The sequence below is a fragment of the Triticum aestivum genome, chromosome 4B, assembly GCF_018294505.1.
Source record: "Triticum aestivum cultivar Chinese Spring chromosome 4B, IWGSC CS RefSeq v2.1, whole genome shotgun sequence".
Taxonomy (NCBI): domain Eukaryota; kingdom Viridiplantae; phylum Streptophyta; class Magnoliopsida; order Poales; family Poaceae; genus Triticum; species Triticum aestivum.
Window position 1 is genome coordinate 224,587,482 of NC_057804.1, and position 18,371 is coordinate 224,605,852.

Here is an 18,371-nt window from a genome sequence, read left to right on the forward strand (position 1 = left end):
AATTCCCACACTCAACATGATATCCGGTCTAGATGCACAAAGATAAAGCAAGGATCCAATCATGGAACGATATACCTTTTGATCCACCGCTTTACCATTGGAATCACTATCAAGCTTGCATTTGGTTGGCATGGGGAACTTGACCGGATTGACATCATCTAGTTTGAATCTCTTGAGCATGTCTTCGGTATACTTGGCTTGGTTGATGAATGTTCCTTATTTTCTTTTCTTGACTTCAAACCCGAGAAAGAACTTCAACTCTCCCATCATAGACATCTCAAACTTCTCGGTCATTAGTGCGGCAAACTCGTCATTGAAAGATTTGTTAGGAGAACCAAATATAATATCATCAACATATAGTTGGCATATGAAAAAAATCCCCTTTGACCCTCTTAGTAAGAAGAGTGGGATCGATTTTCCCAATTTCAAACCCATGATCTTGTAACAACTCGCTAGGGGGCTCATACCACACACGTGGGGTTGTTTAAGGCCATAGAGTGCATTTTTGAGTTTGTATACTTGATTGAGGATCTTCGGATCCACGAATCCCGGAGGTTGTTTGACATACACCAACTCATTCAAAGGACACTACAAAAAAGACACATCCATGACATTTTGGGCCGAACGAATTTTCTTCTGTCATACTTATGACACTTCTATGACGATAATTGTGACAAAACCAGGTATCATCATAGATGTGGTGGGCTCCTACTTCTATGACAAAAAATCATGACAGTAAATGGGCTTTTCGTCCTGGGCGGGCCGGAGACGCAGCTGCATGACATCTTTGGGGCCGTGCATGACAAAAAAACTATGGTAGAAGCAAGGGAGAGGAAAATATCAGGGAGTTCCCGGTCACGGTGGGTGGTCAGGGGCCGAGCGATGCACGTTTCTCTCGTACACATATGCGCGTGGGTGCGAGAGGCGTTGGGCTCTAAGTGAACCCAAGAGATTGCACTAGCTACGTTACTGAACCTAAGCTATCGATCCCTTGCTGTTAACTGAACCCGAATGATTCCTTCGCTAGTGCTGCTAACTGAAGCCGATCGAACCCTGCTGCCTCCTTCCCTTGATGAACAGTGAGTGTTGTTGGGGGGTTTGGATGAATAGTTTCCGATGGGGGTGGATGAACAGGACCCCGTGGTGTTGCCTTTGGATGAATAGGACCCCGATCGAACCAGTTGGGGGTGGATGAACAGGACCCCGTGGAGGGCTGGATGAACATGACGACCCTGTGGAGGGCCGGTTGAACAGTTGCCAGTGGAGGGTTGGATGAACAGTAGCCCGTGGAGGGGTGGTTGAACAGGACCCCGTGGAGAGGGCTGGTTGAATAATAGCCGGTGGAGGAGCGCGCGGTAGAGGATGGATGAACAGGAGCCCATGGATGAACAGTCGTAGGTGGAGGCTGGAGGAGGTCGACGGTGGATGAACAGTAGACCGTGGAGGCTGGAGGAGGTCGACGGTGGAGATTAATAGTATCCCGTGGAGTCCTGTTTTGTGGTACGCCACACCCCTCCCGAAGAACAGGACCCCTGTTTCGACCGTAGCGCTCCAACATAAGTCCGTTTCCTCCGTTTTGTGGTACGCCACACCCTTCCCGGTCAACAGGACCCCGTTTCGACCGTAGGAGGTCAAACAGAAGTCTGTTTCCTCTGTTTTGTGGTACGCTAGACCCCTCCTGATGAACAGGATCCCGTTTCAACCCTGGCCGGTTCAACACAAGGCCGTTTCCTCCATTCTGCGGTACGCCAGGCCTCATTTCCATTGGCTGTTCTGTCCAAGCCAGTTGGCTCCCTATGAACACGACGTATTCTGACCCAGTCGGTTGCCTCCCGATGAACAGGACGTTGTTTCTCCATTCTGACCCAGCCGGTTCGCTACTCGATGAATAGGACGCCATTGCTACCGTCCGTTGCCTCTCCATGTACACAAGCCCTGGCCGTCCGTATACATATGCGCGAGTACGCGCTCGAGACCCCGCCTGTATGTACGTACATGGCCATATTTTCTTTCTTGCACCCTGGTCGATGTATATACATGTACGTGCTACGTGCGCGCCTCTACTACGACACGTGCCCTTCCTTACACGGCCACCGTTTTTATCGCTGCAGCCTGCAGACAGACCGATCGTATGTACGTACACGTTCATGACCAGAATGACAACGCTATGTATGCTTCGACCAGGTGGGTCCCGACTGTCAAGCACTTCCTTGCATGCGAGGATGTAGCTGGTGGGTCCCAGCAGTCAGGGGGCGAATCATTTTTTTTGCCCGTAATATGGATGCACTTCCTTGCGTGCGAAGATGTAGCTGGTAGGTCCCAGCAGTCAGGGGGAAATGTTTTTTTCGCGAAATACGGTGGCCCATCCGGTGGGTCCCTGCTGTCAGGTGGAGGAATCATTATTTTCCGCATAATAAGGAGGCAGTTCCTTGCTGCGGCCGTGGACCCAGCTGTTAGCCTCTCGACGTACAGTACTCTTCCGATGGAAGTCGGTCGTTGACCATATTGACCACGACGCGCTAAGATCACCAAGGCGGTGGATGACAGCGAGGCCTAGGAAGGGGATGACACGGAACCAGGGAAGACGCGGCAGTGGATGCCCACGCGGATAGGAGTACGAGGGTTCACTAGTTCGGCCGCGGTGTGAAGCTGCCGTCGCCGCAAAATAATAGGGGGTGTGGGTGAGTGGAGGGATGGCCTGGCCAGCGGTGGGAGTAGTAGGGGGCGGTGAGGCCTCCACGGCAGCACATCCGACCATGGGAGACAGGAGCAGGCGGCACGACCGGCACTGCTTTGGGCGGCTGGAGCAAGAAGACCAGAGGTTGAAGAAGCATGACGGCCGTTGGTGGACATCGTACGGTCACTGCAGCTAGAATCGTTTATATCGACTAAGTTGACATAGCCCTTGGTACGCGTCAACTTAGTAGGCCCACAGGTCAGCTTCCAAAATGGTGTGCCCCAGATGTTAGGGGGAGGAATCATTTTTTGGGCGGGTGAAGGTAGAATATCCGAGATTGAACAAGAGGCATGACATCCGTTGGATGGACATCCAATGGCCACTGCTGCTAGAACCGTGTGTTGACTATAAGTTGACAAAGCCTTGCATACGTGTCAACTTATTTTTTTGAGGGGACGCGTCAACTTAGTAAGCCCACATGTGTGTGGCTGAGAACTTATAGCCCATTACAGATTTGTAAGAATGTGCAGCCCATTTTTGAATTCCAATGGAATTTACTACAACCCATTTACAGTTTGTTAAAAGTACTGCCCATTTTCTACCAAGGAAAATGATTAATAATTTCAACCAACCGTTCAAAACAGAATTCAATAAAATTTTCCACATTTTGATGGGATCCAAAATATTTTTATCCCGAAATTTCTAGTCAGATTAAATACAATTTCAATATAAATTTGTATTACGTAAAAATCCAACGAAACATTGCACGCGCAACAATTAATGAAATTAAAATTTTCAAAATCCAAAAATAATATTTTATAAAGTAATTACGTGTTTGGTGCATTTTTTTATAGTTACTGCCCAGTTTTTATAATTACATCCCATTTATTATTTCTTAAAGCCATTTTCTTGTTAAGCCTAATGCATCCCTCCTAGGAAAGATTTGCAGCCCAGCGGGGCAGAGAATAACAAGTTGACCTTGCCTGGGTATTCCTCAAAAAAAGTATAACTGGGCTAGCCATTTTCAGCTTGAAAAATAATAATATCTGGGCTGCATATCTAGCTTGGGCTAGACAGGCCAAAGCCCGCCCAGTTAATTCCCTGCTCTCCTCTGAACAACAACGAAAACATCGCACAAAAAAAACTCTGCAGTGCTCACACCTCAAAAACACAAATACTGCTCGAGCTGCTTGGTCCTGGCTATCGGCCGCTCCTTGTGCAATTCTCTCCTTTATTGACTACATAGGTTGACAATGGTGTGGGATCATGATGTCAGGAAACCAGGAGGAAGCAATTTTTTTTACAGTTGTATATAATAAGGATGCACTTGCGTACATGCGGCTATGGCCCTGGTGGGTCCCCACTGTCATCCTATCCAAGTAAAGTCATCTCCTCATTCCTCATGTCCGTTGACCATGTTGACAATGCGAGATGGCAGCGCCACGGCTAGCGCAAAAACTTGAAGGACGACGGAGGGGGCCTCGCGGGCCCTAAGGATGGTTTGATACAATCCCCGCTGCTCATTCGGGAAGCCCGGATCATAGGGCCACATGTCCGCGAGTTCATTGTCGTTCACTTGTTCACCGGTGCTCGTTGAGGAGACGGAGGTTGCAACATAGGTCCTCCTATGCTGGTAGATCTTCCACCATTAGGGTGTCGAAGTGCGGCTGCACCTGCTCTATGGTGAACACGGCATGAACCGGCTTGGACAGTGGCACTGGCTCCTGGTCGAAGCTACGCCCATCATCTGATTGTCGTCGCTCAGCTCGGAGAGCTCACTGGCGAGCCAGCATGTCCGGCTGCTGGACCGACCCGCTGCCAAGCATGAGTCTGACTCCCCTGTCCCACCCAGACCGCCTCCCTCGCCCGTGCGCGCTTTCCGCCCGAAACGGTTAGCGCCGCCCGCCCCACTTCCTGGTGCAGGCGATTTCTCTGCCTTCAAATGACACAAGTGTCGTCCGTCAGTCCGTCTACCGCCCACGTTAATGATACATGGTTGCCGAGGCGGCTATTCCGGTGCCACATGTCCGTCCCTCCGCCACCCACCATTGCTATATAAACTGTTGCGCCGGCCATAGCCACAGTCATCCATCTCCGTTCCGTTTCTCCTGTCCACACCACTACTACCCACCATGGCTTCCTCGCGCTCCAGCGCTCTTCGGGACAGGCGGACAATGGACCACAAGGAGATGACAGCCATTGCTGCCAACTGGCTGGCCGGCAGGCAACCGGAGGACAACGACGTCCCAATGGAGAACATGGTAGTCAACAATCCGGCACCAACCCCCTCCTCCGTGCCATCCTCGTAGGTGCATTGCACCATGACCATCGGCGAGGCCCATGCCCAATACATGGACATGGTGAGGCAGAAGCGTGAGGGGCAGTTCCGGGAGCACTTGCAGGCAGAGGAGCAGATTGCCCCAAAGCTGGCGGAGCAGGAGGCGCTGCTCGACTCGTACCTCTCCGTCCATGAGGGCCACCTCGAGTGTTGGCGGTACCGCATGCGGGTGGCAGAGGCTGCAGTCGCCTAGAAAGAGAGCGATGAAGCGGGCGAGGCACTGTTTGGCGAGATCGAGGACGAGGCAGAGGACAATGCTGGCTCCGACGAGTCCCCGCTCCACTGGCTCGACGAGGCCATATTCCACCGAGGCCCCGCGGCACCAACAATGAGGCAGAGGATACCGGCGGCTCCGCCGAGGCCCAGCCCTGCCAACGAGGCAGTGAACATCGCCGGCTCAGCCGACGCCCCACCCTGCCAGCAACAAGGGGGAGTATTTCCCCCGCTCCACCGAGGCACCGCCCCACCGGCAACGAGATAGAGGACATCGCCGGCTCTGCCGAGGCCCCGCCCCGTCGGCACCGAGGCAGAGGCTCTACTCCGCCGAGGCCCCGCCCCACTGCCAATGAGGCCGCGCCACACAGAAAAAGAGGAAGAGTAGAATATGGTAGGTCGCCGCACTCGGGTCCAAGTAAGGCCACCGCTGCTACCCTCCGGTTGAAGCCAAGCTAGGCGAGTTGACCATTGACGGCCTATTAGCTTCTTTGCGGCGACTTGGAGTCGGAGAGCTATGTTGGAGAAGGACGCTGCTTCTACTTAACTATTGGTGAAGTTGGTTGACTGACACGTGGGCCCAACAGGCATCTAGGCCACATGTCAGTTACGCACCTGCGCCTGCAGTTAAGTCACTGAATCTCAGTCCACTGGAGAAGAAGCTTCTGTTCGGCTCAGCCACACACAGATCGGTAGCTTCGGTTAATTAATTATACCTCCAGCACACCCCTTTTTTGTTGAAGAATGTATGAAATGTAATGAAATCCGACATGTTTATATGAAATCCAACTGTGTATGAATGAATTTATTTCGATTAGTTCGAATTCTTGTATCACTGGCATTGGATGAACATGCAAAACAATACGTACTAGCATTATTCCCAGGGTGATCACCTTGTTTGCAGCAGTTTCACATGTACTCCCTCCGGTCCTTTCTAGTCTGCATACAAGTTTTGTCTGCAGTCAAAGTATCTCTACTTTGACCAATCTTATAGAAAAAAGTATGCACTTTCACAATGTGCGATGTAAAAAGCAATAGAAGGAGTACAAAGAGTTTATCAGCTTTTTAGCATTCCTGTACATTGCAATCAAACACACAGGCCTGGCAATTCATAGAGAACATTCAAAACAATCGATGATTATGCATCTCAGCGACTCACATGTCAGAGCCAATATTTACTTCACAACTAAAGAATAAAGAAAAATCAATCGACACTGCTGACAGCACAGGGCGTCCCATTCAAAAATATCAAACGCATGTCTTCTTGGTAACATCAATGAGCAAAATTTGACAAGGTTGTCCCATTCCAAAATATCAAATGACTACAATTGTGGAATGGGCAGTGTTTTCCATCAGTTCAGACATTGACATGGCACCTCAGGCTAAATAAACCAGCTGTTCTTTTTGTGCAGTTCCACCAAAATCAACCAAATTCGCGCGTATTTCCGGTGTAGTCTGTTTAGTATGATCTCAGAACCTTGAGTAATGCTGATGAGTATGTTACCACCCCATTTTAGTAGGATGTCTCATTCTGAGCATTTTACTGCCGTTATGCTGCCGGAATTTCCCTAGGAGTTCGAGAGATACTAATTCCTTGTCCTACATTCTACAGTCTATAGTTGATGCTGACTCCGTCCCTAGTTTCGTTTCTCAGGATGTCATCAAGTTCTATTGTTCGTAGCCAGAACCATGGAGATGGTAGGGATGAGGATCCTCCCGACCCGCCTTCGTTGACAGAGTTCATGTTAGAAATGGAGAGGAACAAGCGTGAGTCTAACCGTTTGTTGGCACGTATCGAGGAGAACACCGCACATCAGTCCAATAAGTCTGCGACCATTCATGACTTCATTCGCTTGCACCCACCTACCTTTCATCATTCCATCGAGCCACTCGACGCAGATGACTGGCTCCGTAGCATCACTCATAAGCTGCGTTCCGCGAGCGTAGCTGAAGATGACAAGGTCACCTATGCCACATACCACCTGGAAGGTCCTGCTGGTCTTTGGTGGCAGAACTATGAGGCTATGCTTCCAGCTGGCCAGATTCCTACCTGGAAGGATTTCATTGAGGCTTTTCGCGAGCATCACATTCCCCAGGCCCTCTTTGATCGCAAGAGAGAAGAGTTCTGTAGTTTCACCCAGAGTAAGATGGCTGTTGATGCTTATAGTAGAGAGTTTGAGAACCTCGCTCGCTATGCCACAGAAGAAGTGTCCACGGACGCCAAGAAGCAGGCTAGGTTCCGGAAGGGTCTCAACCCCAAGTTGCGTCGTGATCTCCACCTGCATCATTGTGATACATTCCAAGCCCTTGTGAACAAAGCCATCAATGCAGAGACAGCTCAGCTCACCTACGAGGAGTCTCATAAGCACGCCCGTGATTTGGGATCTTCTTCCGGTTCTAGTTCTCAAAAGCGCCGGAGTTGGGTTCCAAACTCCGCTCTTCCTCCCGGATATGCACCGAGGCCATCCCATGTGGTGCCTCCCCCAGCTCAGTCATATGTTCCACCCAGGCCTACTGGTAGACCGCTTGTCAGTGCGGGTCCACGTCCAACCTCAGGGACTTGCTTCACATGCGGGAAGCCAGGACACTATGCACGTGACTGCTCTCAGACTAGTTATGCTCCACCCCAGCCCGAGAAGACTGTTGGCTGTGCTAAGCCATCACGCAAGATGATCAGTGTCAAGTCAGCCCCCACTGAACGTGGACGTGTGCATCACGTCTCAGCTAAAGACGCTCATGATGATCCGGATGTCGTTCTTGGTACACTCCTTGTCAATTGTCACCCAGCATCAGTTCTATTCGATACTGGAGCATCTCACTCCTTCATTTCTGAAGGCTATGCTCGTTTGCACGACATGTCATTTTGTGATATGCCAACTCCACTTGAAATCCAAACCCCAGGGTCTAGATGGCAAACTACCAGAATCAGCTATGGTAATGAAATCCTTGTTGACAGACTTGTATTCCTTGCATCACTTGTAGCCCTCAAGTCCTCAGATATTAATATCATCTTGGGTATGGACTGGATGACAGCTCATCATGCCAAGATTGATTGTTACACAAGATCTGTTCAGCTTACACACCCATCTGGCAAGATAGTCACTGTCTCCACTAGAGTTGCAAAGCGTCCGCTCTATTCTCTTAATGCCAGCCCTCTTCCAGACCTTGAAGATATCCCGGCAGTCCGTGACTTTCCGGATGTCTTTCCAGAGGAACTGCCAGGTGTTCCACCTGACAGAGATGTAGAGTTCATCATAGATCTTATCCCAGGAACAGCTCCAATCTCTAGGAGACCTTACAAGATGGCACCCTTAGAACTAGCCGAGCTTAAGAAACAACTTGACGAGTCCTTGCAAAAAGGTTTCATCCGTCCTAGTTCTTCTCCTTGGGCTTGCCCCGTCCTCTTCGTCAAGAAGAAGGATGGTACGGACCGGATGGTTGTAGATTATCGTCCCGTTAATTTGGTCATGATAAAGAACAAATATCCGCTCCCCAGGATCAACGACCTGTATGATCAGCTCGCTGGATCCTCAGTCTTCTCCAAGATGGATTTGAGGTTAGGATACCACTAAATTAAGATCAGAAACGGGGACATTCCCAAGACAGCCTTTGTCACTCGTTATGGTCAGTACGAGTACACCGTCATGTCCTTTGGTCTAACCAACGCTCCAGCTACATTCTCCCGCTTGATGAACTCGATCTTCATGGAGTACTTAGATAAGTTCGTCGTGGTTTACCTCGATGATATTCTTATTTACTCGAAGAACGAGGAAGAGCATGCCGAACATCTTAGACTTGTGCTAGAGAAACTCAGAGAGCACCGCCTTTATGCCAAGTTCTCCAAGTGTGAATTTTGGTTGCCAGAAGTGACCTACTTAGGCCACGTAATCTCTGGTAAGGGCATTGCTGTCAACCCAGAGAGAGTTAAGGCTGTTCTCGATTGGACTCCACCTGAAACCGTTAAACAAGTTAGGAGTTTCCTTGGTCTAGCTAGCTATTGTCGCCGCTTTGTTGAAAATTTCTCCAAAGTAGCCAAACCCCTCACGGAACTTCTCAAGAAAGATAAAAAGTTCGAGTGGTCCCCGCAGTGTGAGTACAGTTTTCAGGAACTGAAAAGATGCCTGACTTCTGCTCCCGTACTTGTGCCATCGGATTTCACAAAGGAATTTGTTATCTATTGTGACGCCTCACGACAGGGACTAGGTTGCATTCTTATGCAGGATCGTCATGTGATTGCCTATGCATCTCGACAGTTGCATCCACATGAGGATAATTATCCTACACATGATCTAGAGCTTGCAGCCGTAGTCTTTGCACTCAAGACCTGGCGACATTACCTTCTTGGTAAACATTGCGAGATCTACACCGATCACCAGAGTCTCAAGTATATCTTCACCCAACCGGATCTGAACCTTAGGCAAAGACGTTGGTTGGAGTTAATCACATATTATGATCTAGGGATTACCTACACCCCAGGCAAAGCCAATGTCATGGCTGATGCGCTAAGCCGTAAATCCTATTGCAACAATCTCATGTTGCAGCAAGGCCAACCACTTCTCCATGAGGAATTCTGTAAGCTTAATCTTCACATTGCTCCTCACCGATTCCTTTCTACCTTGGTGGCGAAACCTACTCTTGTGGATCATATCATAGAAGCCTAGAAGCATGATACGGGGATTACCCGGATCAAGAGAAACATTGCCAAAGGTGTTGCTGGTAGTTTCTCTGTTGATGATCGAGGTGTTGTTCTCTTTGGGAACCGCCTGGTGGTCCCCAAGAAGCAACATCTTCGGCAGTTGATTCTTAAGGAGGCGCATGAATCTCCTCTCACGATTCATCCCGGTAGCACTAAGATGTATCTGGACCTACGCCAGAGGTTCTGGTGGACTAGGATGAAGAGAGAAATCGCCGACTTCGTTGCTGATTGTGACGCATGTCGTCGTGTTAAGGCAGAGCATCAAAGGCCTGCTGGCACCCTTCAGCCTTTAGCTATTCCTGAATGGAAATGGGATAAAGTTGGTATGGACATCACCACCGGCTTTCCCAGGACCAAGAGAGGGAATAACGCTATCTTCGTAGTCGTTGATCGTCTTTCCAAAGTGGCTGACTTCCTTCCTGTTCGAGAGAGTATCACTGCTAGTCAGCTTGCTGACTTATACATTTCTTGAATAGTGTCACTTCATGGTGTTCCACTAGAGATCAATTCAGAAAGTGGCAGTCTTTTCACTTCTCATTTCTGGAAGAGTTTCCAAACTGCCATGGGAACCCATCTTTCCTTCAGTACCGCTTTCCACCCTCAGTCGAGTGGTCAGGTGGAACGGGTCAACCAAATTCTCGAAGACATGCTTAGAGCTTGCGTTATCTCATTCGGTATGGATTGGGAGAAATGTCTTCCTTTTGCCGAGTTTGCTTATAACAATAGCTACCAATCCAGCCTCAAGAAAGCTCCTTTTGAGGTTCTCTATGGACGAAGATGTCGAACACCTTTGAACTGGTCAGAAACCGGTGAAAGACAATTATTTGGACCGGACATGATCCAGGAGGTAGAAGAGCAAGTTCGCATCATTCGTGAGAACTTGAAAACAGCCCAGTCTCGTCAAAAGAGTCAGTATGATCGTCATCATAAGGATATGACTTATGAAGTTGGTGAAAAAGCTTACCTTCGGGTTACTCTCTTGAAGGGTACCCATCGTTTCGGTATCAAGGGCAAGTTGGCTCCTCGTTACATTGGTCCCTTTCGCATTCTCGCTAAACGAGGAGAGGTTGCCTACCAGTTGGAACTACCCCCACATCTTTCTCGAGTTCATGATGTCTTCCACGTCTCTCAACTCAGGCGTTGCTTCTCGGATCCCATCCGCGGAGTGGACCACGAAACGCTTGATCTCCAAGATAACCTCACATACCGAGAGTACCCGGTTCGCATTCTTGATCAAGCAGAGCGTGTCACCCGACGTCAGAACATCAAGTTTCTCAAGGTTCAGTGGTCTCATCATTCTGAGAGAGAAGCTACTTGGGAGCGAGAAGATCGTCTTCGACTGGAGTACCCCGCTTTCTTTTCGTCAACCCCTGAATCTCGGGACGAGATTCTTTCAAGTGGGGGCGAGTTGTCACATCCCTAGTTCTGGTATGACCTAGACTAGCTAGTCATTTGTGCATCATGTTAAATTCCATTTAAATTTGAAATGGGGATTTGTGAAACCCTCAGAATCATCTCTGAAAATGACCCAAATAAAAATTGTTCCAAAAAGGTCCAAGGAAATGTTCATGTTGCTCTCTGAAAATATTGGTCAGAGGTAAAATTCAAACAAATATTTTAGGAGCTCATGGATATTTAATTTTGGCCATTTGGATTAATCCGATAATTATTTGCTTTGGATATATATTGTTATATATATAAAATATGGTCCAAAAACTATGCCATTTATTAAGGAGCTCTGGAATAATATAGTTAGCTCCTGCAAAAATTGGCATAAGGTAATAAAATGATTTAGTATTTTAATTAAATCAAAACATATGTCAGAAAAATAGAAAAAGAAATAAAAGAGGGAGACTTACCTGCGGCCCAGCTCCTGTGCGGCCTGGCCGGCCCAGCTGGCCAGCCCGGCCCAGCCGCCTCCTCCTCTGTCGTCTTCTCCCCCTCGCCCAAGCAGGTGCGTGCCCGCGCCACAGCCGGCCGCGGCCACGCGTCCGGCCACCTCCTGCTTCGTCCTCCTCGTCGCCCCAGACGCCCTGGAACGACGCCACGCGCCGTCCCGCACCTCTCTCCCTCTCTCTCATTCCTCCCCTTCCCCTGGTCTCTCTCCCACGCGACCGCCCGAACGCGCCGTCGCCGCCGCACGCCATTGCCGCGGCCACCACCTCCCCCTCTCCCTCTCTTCGAGTCCGGTAGCTCCGCCACGTCGTCCACCACCTCTCCATCAAGCCGTGCCTCGCCGGACGCCCCGTGGAGCCATCGCCATCGCCTTCTTCACCTCCGGCCGCCGTGGATCCCCATCGCCGCCCCGCCGTCACCAGTGCGTCCCCGAGCCCGCTTCGACGCCCGCTGCAACCGCGGTGAGCTCCGCCACCGTTCCCCTCTCTGCGTTTAGCTGCCCGCACGCCGTAGCCCTCCTCCCCACCACGGCCGAAGCCTCTCGCCGCCGTCCATGTCGCCGTCGTCGTCTCGGCCCGCCTCCGCCCAAACCGAGCACCCCATCATGCTCCCGGTGCCACGAGGGTGCCGCCGAGCCCCTCAGGTGGCCTCCCCATGCCCCGCAGCCCGTTTCCGCTTGAAGCCGAACTCCGTCCGCCGCCCCGAGCTTCGCCCCGACGAGCTCCGGCGTCCCCGCGGCTTCCCGTCTGCTCCCCTGGATGCGGACGAGCCCGGGCTACGCCCCGGTGCTCTCAGACGCAGTCCCCATGGCCTGTGGCGCGGACTCCGCCGCGTCCAGAGGTCGCCGGCGGCGAGCCCCGTCGCCTGAGCCCCGCCATGTGGGCCCGGCCCGTCAGGTGATTAGCTTAGTGCTAATCACCGCTTAGTTAACCCCCTGACACTGACTTGTGGGCCCCGGTGCCCCCTAATCTTTTAATTAAGTTAATCTAACCCTCTGTTTACCCTGTGTCACTGACGTGTGGACCCCACACGTTAGATTTGACCTGGTCAGCACCGTTGACCTGCTGACGCAGGCATGATGTCATGCTGACGCAATTATTTATTTTCTGGTTTAAATTTAAATCAGGAAATTCCAGAAATTAGCAAAACTTCTAAAATTCATAGAAATTCAACCGTAGCTCAGATTGAAATAATTTATATATGAAAAATTATCAAAAAAATGCAATCTTTCCATCTGTACTAGTTTCATGCATGACAAACCAACTTATACATGCTGAATATGAGAAAACACATTATGGCATATTAAGAGACTTATTTTAGAGTTGCATTTGAGCTTTTGGTTCAAATGGACTTCAAACCAAATGATTACTAGTTGCATTAGCTCAAACAACATCACATCTTCATGCCATGTTCATGCATCATATTGTTGCATATGCTTGTGTATTGATTGTTGGCACCGTTCCTTCTCGATAGGTCTTGCTCCGGAGACCGTTCCAGAGTACCTGTCTGTGAAGCAGTGCCTCCTCTATTGATCTACCAGGCAAGCAAACCCCCTTGTTCATTCCGATACAATCCTACTCTCTCGCTCCTGCTCTCAGTTATTGCATTAGGACAACAACGATTCATCTGCTACTTTGTGATGTGGTAGTTGAACCCATTCCTCTGCATGACCTGTCATTGCCACAGTAAATAGTTGAAACCCACTAGCATGTGTAGGAGTTGATTGAAGCCATTGTTGTGTTCCTACCATGCTATGCCTGCTATTGCTTAGAGTTGTGTCAGGTCTGATTCATTGGGAATGAGTTGGAGTGTTATGATATGTTTTGATGCTGAGAGTGAAGTGTGTGAACACAATTTGGTAAAGGTAGCGGTGAGAGGCCATGTAGGAGTACATGGTGGGTTGTCTCACTGGAACCGTCCTTAAACACTGAGTTCTATGTATGTTGTCCAATGACTCGATACTACCACACATTGGGTTCCGGTAACTCGACCCTTCTCGACTTATTAACCAACTTGGTCTCTGTCCAGGAGTCGCAACTAGTTTCTGGTGTTTGTAGGTAGTGCTATTTTTCTACCAAGTGGCACCTGGCAGGGTGGGCTTGGGACAGACTAGGCACACGTGGCCTGGTGTACCGAGTGGCACCCGGATGGTGGGCTCAGGAACCCTGCACACATCGTTTGGGGCCGTGAGCGAAACCCCGGCCGGATCTCCTTGCGGATGGAACCCGAATAGGTGATAAACCTGGACTAGAGTCTTGTGTGGTTAGTCAGGTCGTGGCCGACACCCTCGCCAGGCTTCCGCTTGAAGGTTGCCGAGATACATGACGTGTACATGGCGGTAAGTGGCGAGAGCGTGTGTGAAGAAGTACACCCCTGCAGGGTTAACATGATCTATTCGAATAGCCGGGTCCGCGGTTATGGACTTCTTGGATGCTTACATGGTACATAGACAACTTGAAGTGGATACTCTAAAAAGCTCAAGACAAGTGTGAGTGCTATGGATGGCCTTCTCGTAGGGAGACGGGGATGAATCCATAGTAGTGTATTGTGTGGTGATTAGTGGACTCGTGTGCGCCATATCACCTCAAGAGTTTCTGGTAGTCGTAGAACAGGATAACCACTGAGTCAAAGCTGGCTTGCTACAACTAAACCCCACATTACCTTCTTGACACCCATGCATGTATGATAGGATCTGATGTAAGTCTTGCTGAGTACCTTTGTACTCATGTTCCTTTATTTATGTTTTTGTAGCGGAGACTTCGGTCTTAATAGTGTTCTCGTGGACTTCGACGAGTAGTTTGTACCTCAGCTACGATCTTGATCAGATGTTGTAGATAGTCAGGCTCTTCAGCCTTTTTCATTTGTAGATGTCTGTACCCAGACATGTAATGCTTCCGCTTGTTGCTTGTATGCTCTGTATGATGGGTCTTGTGACCCCTATTTGAAATAAAGGCTATGATGGCTCTTTGAGCTTTATCTATGTGAGTTATTGAGTTATGCTGTGATGCCATGTTGTACAACACATACTTGCATGTTATGCGTACGTGTAACGTGTATTGCTATGTGTGGGATCTGACTATCTAGTTGTTTATCCTTAGTAGCCTCTCTAACCGGGAAATGTCTCCTAGTGTTTCCACTGAGCCATGGTAGCGTGCTACTGCTCCGGAACACTTAGGCTGGCCGGCATGTGTCCTTCTTCGTTCCTGTGTCTGTCCCTTCGAGGGAATGTCACGCGATGAATACCGGAGTCCTGTTAGCCCGCTACAGCCCGGTTTACCGGAGTCCTGTTAGCCCAGTTGCTACAGCCCGGATTCACTCGCTGATGACCGACACATTCGATGCTGGGTCATGTATGCCTGTCCCTGTAAGTTAGTGCCACTTTGGGTTCACGACTAGCCATGTCAGCCCGGGTTCTCTGTCATATGGTTGCTAGCGACACTATCATATACGTGTGCCAAAAGGCGCAAACGGTCCCGGGCATGGTAAGGCGACACCCGTGGGAATACTGTGTGTGAGGCCACAAAGTGATATGGGGTGTTACATGCTAGATCGATGTGACTTAGGATCGGGGTCCTGACACCATAAGGCCCATAACTTCTCCCGAGGGGTTCCGATAACCTCCCGGTACTCCAGAAAAATGTCCGAAACACTCGGAACCCTTCCGATGTCCAAACATAGTCATCCAATATATCGATCTTTACGTCTTGACCATTTCGAGACTCCTCGTCATGTCCGTGATCATATCCGGGAGTCCGAACTACCTTCAGTACATTGAAACACATAAACTCATATTACCGATCATCACCGAACATTAAGCGTGCGGACCCTACGGGTTCGAGAACTATGTAGACATGACCAAGACACATCTCTGGTCAATAACCAATAGCGGAACCTGGATGCTCATATTGGCTCCTACATATTCTACGAAGATCTTTATCGGTCAAACCGCATAACAACATACGTTGTTCCCTTTGTCATCGGTATGTTAGTTGACTGAGATTCGATCGTCGGTATCTCAATACCTAGTTCAATCTCATTACTAGAAAGTCTCTTTACTCGTTCCGTAGTGCATCATCTCGCAACTAACTCATTAATGACATTGCTTGCAAGGCTTATAGTGATGTGCATTACCGAGAGGGCCCAAAGATACCTCTCCGACAATCGGAGTGACAAATCCTAATCTTGATCTATGCCAATTCAACAAGTACCGTCGGAGACACCTGTAGAGCACCTTTATAATCACCCAGTTACATTGTGATGTTTGGTAGCACACAAAGTGTTCCTCCGGTATTCGGGAGTTGCATAATCTCACCGTCATAGGAACATGTATAAGTCATGAACAAAGCAATAGCAACAAACTAAACGATCAAGTTCTAAGCTAACGGAATGGGTCAAGTCAATCACATCATTCTCTAATGATGTGATCCCGTTAATCAAATGACAACTCATGTCTATGGTTAGGAAACATAACCATCTTTGATTATACGAGCTAGTCAAGTAGAGGCATACTAGTGACATTATGTTTGTCTATGTATTCACACATGTACTAAGTTTCCGGTTGATACAATTCTAGCATGAATAATAAACATTTATCATGATATAAGGAAATATAAATAACAACTTTATTATTGCCTCTAGGGCATATTTCCTTCGGTCTCCCACTTACACTAGAGTCAATAATCTAGATCACATCACCATGTGATTAACATCAATACTTCACATCACCATGTGATTAACACCCATAGTTCACATTGTCATGTGATCAACACCCGAAGGGTTTACTGGAGTCAATAATCTAGTTCGCATCGCTATGTGATTATCACCCAAAGAGTACTAAGGTGTGATCATGTTTTGCTTGTGAGAGAAGTTTAGTCAACGGGTCTGTCACATTCAGAGCCTTTTGTATTTTGCAAATATTTTATGTCTACAATGCTCTGCACGGAGCTACTCTAGCTAATTGCTCCCACTTTCAATATGTAGCAGATTGAGACTTAGCGTCATCTGGATCAGTGTCAAAACTTGCATCGATGTAACCCTTTACAACGAACCTTTTGTCACCTCCATAATCTAGAAACATATCCTTATTCCACTAAGGATAATTTTGACCGATGTCCAGTGAACTACTTCTAGATCACTATTGCACTCCCTTGCCAAACACAGTGTAGGGTATACAATAGATCTGGTACACAACCTGACATACTTTATAGAACCTATGGCTGAGGCATAGGGAATGACTTTCATTTCTATCTTCGCCGTGGTCGGGCTTTGAGTCTTACTCAATTTCACACCTTGTAACACATGCAAGAACTCTTTCTTTGACTGTTCTATTTTGAACTATTTCAAAATCTTGTCAAGGTATGTACTCATTGAAAAAACTTATCAAGCGTCTTGATCTATCTCTATAGATCTTGATGCTCAATATGTAAGCAGCTTCATCAAGGTCTTTCTTTGAAAAACTCCTTTCAAAATACTCCTTTATGCTTTCCAGAATATTCTACATTATTTCCGATCAACAATATGTCATTCACATATACTTTATCAGAAATGTTGTAGTGCTCCCACTCACTTTCTTGTAAATACAGGCTTTACCGCATGCTTGTATAAAACTGTATGCTTTGATCAACTCATCAAAGCGTATATTCCAACTCCGAGATGCTTGCACCAGTCCATAGATGGATCGCTGGAGCTTTTCACCTTTTGTTAGCACCTTTAGGATCGACAAAACCTTCTGGTTGCATCATATACAACTCTTCTTGAAGAAATCCATTAAGGAATGTAGTTTTGACATCCATTTGCCAGATTTCATAAAATGTGGCAATTTGCTGATATGATTCGGACAGACTTAAGCATCGCTACAAGTGAGAAAATCTCATCGTAGTCAACACCTTGAACTTTGTAAATAACCTTCTTTGACAAGTCTAGCTTTGTAGATAGTAACACTTCTATCAATGTCCATCTTCCTCTTTGAAGATCTATTTATTTCTATGGCTTGCCGATCATCGGGCAAGTTCTCCAAAGTCCACACTTTGTTCTTATATATGGATCACATGTCAGATTTCATGGCTTCAAGCCATTTCACGGAATCTGGGCTCATCATCGCTTCCTCAGAGTTCGTAGGTTCATCATGGTCTAGTAACATGACTTCCAGAACAGGATTACCGTACCACTCTGGTGCGGACCATACTCTGGAAGACCTACGAGGTTCTGTAGTAACTTGATCTGAAGTTTCATGGTCATCATCATTAGCTTCCTCACTAATTGGTGTAGGAATCATTGGAACTAATTTCTGTGATGAACTACTTTCCAATAAGGGAGCAGGTTCAGTTACCTCATCAAGTTCTACTTTCCTCCCACTCACTTGTTTCGAGAGAAACTCCTTCTAGAAAGGATCCATCTTAGCAACGAATATCTTGCCTTTGGATCTGTGATAGAAGGTGTACCCAACAGTTTCCTTTGGGTATTCTATGAAGACACACTTCTCCGATTTGGGTTCGAGCTTATTAGGTTGAAACTTTTTCACACAAGCATCACAGCCCCAAACTTTAAGAAAT